The 4,726-nt window shown below is 31.1% G+C and overlaps 1 long non-coding RNA gene across 2 annotated transcripts; it reads right to left on the minus strand.

Annotated features, from left to right (window-relative positions):
* Positions 1-998: 998 nt before the first annotated feature.
* LOC141455794 (uncharacterized) lies at positions 999-4,563 on the minus strand. Of its 2 annotated transcripts, none has more exons than XR_012459442.1 (6): positions 4,252-4,563; positions 3,689-3,861; positions 3,278-3,501; positions 2,865-3,040; positions 2,568-2,773; positions 999-1,310 (listed from the first exon to the last, which is right to left on the minus strand). It is a non-coding gene; the product is annotated as an uncharacterized lncRNA (long non-coding RNA). The 2 variants fall into 2 exon arrangements; XR_012459443.1 differs by having other exon boundaries at positions 3,278-3,429; positions 4,252-4,561.
* Between the last annotated feature and the right edge of the window lie 163 nt (positions 4,564-4,726).

Raw genomic sequence — 4,726 nt, forward strand, 5'->3', positions numbered from 1 at the left:
GATTTTTAATTTCTCATGGGATTTATTTACATAATAATACAAATAACAGCCTTTGATTAAAAAAATATTTACTTCAAAACCTGTTCTTCACTGTGGTTGATCCTAAATATTCATATTTATACATAATCCTGATTATCAATCAGCAGCATTGTCAGTACAAAGGGTGGAATTGTGTTTTATTATCATAAAATATGTGTCTCTCTTTTTTACCATAAGACTTCATTGCCATAATATATTTGAAAAGAACCATTACTGTATCTACATATTATGTAAGTATTGCTTCAATTTTCAAGAAATGTTAACAGTTTTTAATCTTGTTCTCTCTCCCTATTTTCACTTTCACCTAATCTCCAGTACTTTGGATCTCTTGTAAATAAATTCAAGTGTAGTAAAATAATTAATTAATCCCAAATACCTGCATTGAAACTAATGCAAATTATTTTAAATGTACTGTACCCAATCAATTTCACCATCGTATCAATAGTTGTATTACTATGTTATCTATTACTTGTTCCTCTGTAAATGTTTTAAAATTTTTCGTCTCTTAATGAAAATAATTTTGTTTAAATATATTTTCTTCAAAAATTTAATTTGTAATTAGCTAACTTTATGCATGTGTAAGAGGACAGATACAAATTATTGTTAAACTTAGAAACAAATAAAATAAAGATTACCTTAATTTAAGAGTATTGTTCCAAATTTAATGTAACTAAATTAATTTTATATCTCATGTGAATCTACTCCAATAAGATATCATATTATGAGTTAGCAGAATATTTCAGTCCTTACTAAGTATGTCGGCGATAGAGTTTTCAGGTTTTGGAAATAGATGACTATTTTTTTACGTTTGTTGTACAGTTAGTTTAGCTTATCTTTCTCTGAGATTTAGCATAAAATTTTATTTCAACTACCATGGCTGAGTGAACCGACAACTGGCACAAATCGAACACTTAACGCCTTCTAAACTTTTAACTTGGTAAGGTTTAGGTGTGTTATAATTTTTTAGAAAGTACTTCCCAATTTTTATTCATACACAAACAAGAGAAAATGAATATTGTAATAATAAGAATAACATGAAACAGAACTTCTTTGTACAACAATTTTTAGCAGATGAAATATTTTCCTGGCAGAATTATAGCACCCTTAAGGAATCTTCGCAAGGTAGTCTCTTCGAGTACTCAAGATGCAGTAATCTTAATCCCGCTTCATTGCAGAACTATCTGTATTATCGGCTGTCACTTGACCTTCCTTCTTTCATTGTTAGATTAGCTGAATGTACAGCATCTTCCAGTTCCACCGTCTCAAAAAATCTGTAACATTCAATGATTTTAGACAACTTGAAGACATTGAAGATATGAAGCTCCCATATAATACTGTAATTCCGTTACATTGTCATACAGGTAGTGTCTTGCCTCTCATTCTCTCTTTAAAAAAAATGCAGATTCATTGCTAATGTAATACAAACACACAAACACGTCACTCAAAGGAGCTTAAAATAAGATCAAAAAAAAATTTATATGAAGGAAAGTTTGTGTTAATATCTACTACACCTACAACCAAAAGGAAGAACTCCAAGAAAATCAGGATTCACAAGAAATAAACAGTTACACGTATATTTTTGTTATTGATATTTATCTTCTAATGTTACCTAGAGAGAGCGTAACTCACTTAAAAGATCGCAATGATAGACAATGCAATAAACTAAAATACCAAGTCCTTACAATGTAAAGCAAGTTAGTACGTATTAGCCCTGAAGATGACATAAGCATCAGTGGAAAGCTTGTGTTAACACAAACAGATAACTCAGATTAAAAAAAAAATCGCCTAGGAAAATAAATAGGCTGGTTGTAATATTAACAATTTTTCTTAGAGTAATTTCTGTAAACAGAATGTTTAATCAACGTTATATTAGAGAATTGTAACAACCCTTAAAATAATGAACACTTGAATGTGACAAAGCACTTTAATTGACTGATAATGAATTTTTTGATGTATGATTCCCGGCAGTTCAACTTTAAAAAATACTAAAGGAATTTCAATTATTTAAATATTTTTTACAACATACCAGGGAATCATACTGGAATAAAGTCGATTTGTCATAAAATATTAATTGGTTCAATCAGGATTGAATATACTCTAACATAACCATAGCCACCCATCCTTTACGCAAATAGACGCGTAGGTATCCCGATTTAATTGAAATTGATTAATTACCATTCGAAATTATTAAAATAACAATTTCCAGCCACTACAAACCTTGCCAATAAAATCTTGTCGTTATCTACATCTTATGAATAGGACGTCCTCAGTATAATATTGATTTATATTTATTTTCAGTGGCAAAAAACATTCTATACACAATCACTTGACTCCAAAGGGAGCTAGCTAAAAAAAGGGTTAACGAAGTAAAATTAAGCGAAGTTTGAATTTAAATCCTCTGATGTTGTAGGAGTAGCGAAAACGGCTCTTATATCCACTATATCTACATGTTCATCTAACTAACAACAGCAAAAATATGAATGGAATACAAAATATTACTTGCTACTAACATAAATAATAAAACGAACCTTTTCTCAAGAATAGTATTTCTATTAATAAAATTATTTCCCATTGGCGTAGCCTTCCTTGCAAAATAAGCTCCAGACGTAATACTTTATAGTAATATCGTTATGCCGAATGTGAGTGTTTCTCACATTTTAATGACAGTGCTCTATTTCATTCCACAATATTTCTTTTTTGCTTCCATCTAATTTCTGTTAACTGAATGTTTACACTACCAAATATTTACGTTTTTTGTTAGAGATGAATAGAAAAATATAAAATACACCTTTCAATTAACACCAAATAATAATAATAAAACAAACCTTATTACAAGTAAAGTTTTCCATTAATAAAATCCTTCCCAATGCCGTTGCTTCAAAGCAAAATACGCAGGCATCCCTCGTATCATACTGGAATAAAGTCGTTTTGACAAAGCATGTTAAACTGGTTAGTAGTATAAGCCCTGAAGATGACCTAGTACCTAGGTGGAACATTTCTTCTGAAAAATTCAAACAAAATGTGGAGCACTGCCACACTCTTTTACTTTCATTTAAGTTTTTATGTCTCATAATGCACATGTAGTTTAACCAGTTAACTGTTTCGACCTTATTGAAAAATGTGTCCCCTACGTGTGTCGTACAAATTATGCGATGACCAATATGATTCGTCAAACCCAATAAAGGAATTGAACTTAAGAAGAGAAATAATGTGAGTAGGCTGCAGAAAGATTACTTACTTCACTCATATCATCCAGAGCAGAACGAGATGATGCTAAGGCAAGGATCTGCTTCTACAGCTACAATTGAATGACAATATCTTGGAAAAAAGTAGGCTTAATTTCCAGAAATTTCCTGGTTAAAAAATCACCCTTGCTTTTTTAAATTAGACCTGAGGCAGATGTCAAAGGTATTAGGAAATGTTGTTTGCAAACACCACTAAATTAGAAAAAAAACTGCATGTCTGCAAAAATAATCAAAATTAATGAATCGTATTCCAGATAAATGTGTCCAGTAAAAGCTTTAGAGATATTGTACAACACCAATTAACTAAATTGTAGCAAAATCTTCAAAAAATAATTCATTCAGTAAAGAGTTATGATGGTTTAGATAGATATTATGATCTACTTTTATCCGCTTAAAAAAAATACCAGTTCGTTTGTTGAAACAGTAGTGCTGGACAAAGCTCAGAATGGCAGAAAATAAACAGAAATCATTGAAAATCTCGCAACACTTGATTGATTATTATTTATGTTAAGTGATATCTCCTTTATCAAAATTGGTGTTTTCATAGCATTTGAAATCAGTCGAACTTTACCAGAAGCTGAAATAATAGACAAAAATTAATTAACGGTCAACAAAGAAAAGGGTAAACATTAAGCAAATTAAAACAGTAAAAAAAATCAGCAAAGAATCCGCAGAAAGCATTATAATAACTTAGGCATCCTCAAATGGAGCAAAATGTGATACATGATTGAAATTCTGGCCATAGACCAAGAAACTTGTAAAAACCCTTTTATACGGGATTTATTGAATAGTATTTAGAGAACATTTCTTGAAAAAGAATATATGGACGAATTTTCATGCTTTTGGAAGAATGTTATTCTCAAAGATAGAGCAAATTTTTGTGGTGCTGCTGGCAGTACATACTACATTGGGAGGAAAATTAAAATTAACCTTTTCGGAAACACGTTTCTTTTAATAATTTATTTACCTGACTAATTGTAAGTGATTAGCATTATTACATCCATTTGTTTTTTCAGTTAAAATAATCCAGAAGTAAACTATTAATTCAAATCACTTTTATCCATGTAAACATAAATAAGAACCTCCTGCAGGATGCCTCAAACTAATAAACTGCTGATTAGAAGATTAAATAATGTATTACCCTAAGCCGAAGTATACCGATAATTGCCGACTAAATTCGGGTAGTAGCAGTTGAAACAGATTGTGGAAGGTAACAGGCGGCTAAGGCAGCATGGGTTCTGACCCATGTTAGATCTTTGTGTGTGTGAGGTAATTCCTAGAAAACTGGTCACTAACACAAAGATTTTACATGGGTCAGAACCCCGGCTGCCTAGCCGCCTGTTACCTTTCTCGATCTGTTTCAACTAGACTAGTTACTTACCCGAATGTAGTCGGCTATTATCGGTATTCTTCGGGTCAATAGATTTTATTTAAATTACCCT

Source organism: Rhodnius prolixus, unplaced genomic scaffold, assembly GCF_049639745.1.
Source record: "Rhodnius prolixus isolate KJV_2025 unplaced genomic scaffold, Rpr scaffold_4, whole genome shotgun sequence".
In the NCBI taxonomy this organism is placed as follows: Eukaryota; Metazoa; Arthropoda; class Insecta; order Hemiptera; family Reduviidae; genus Rhodnius; species Rhodnius prolixus.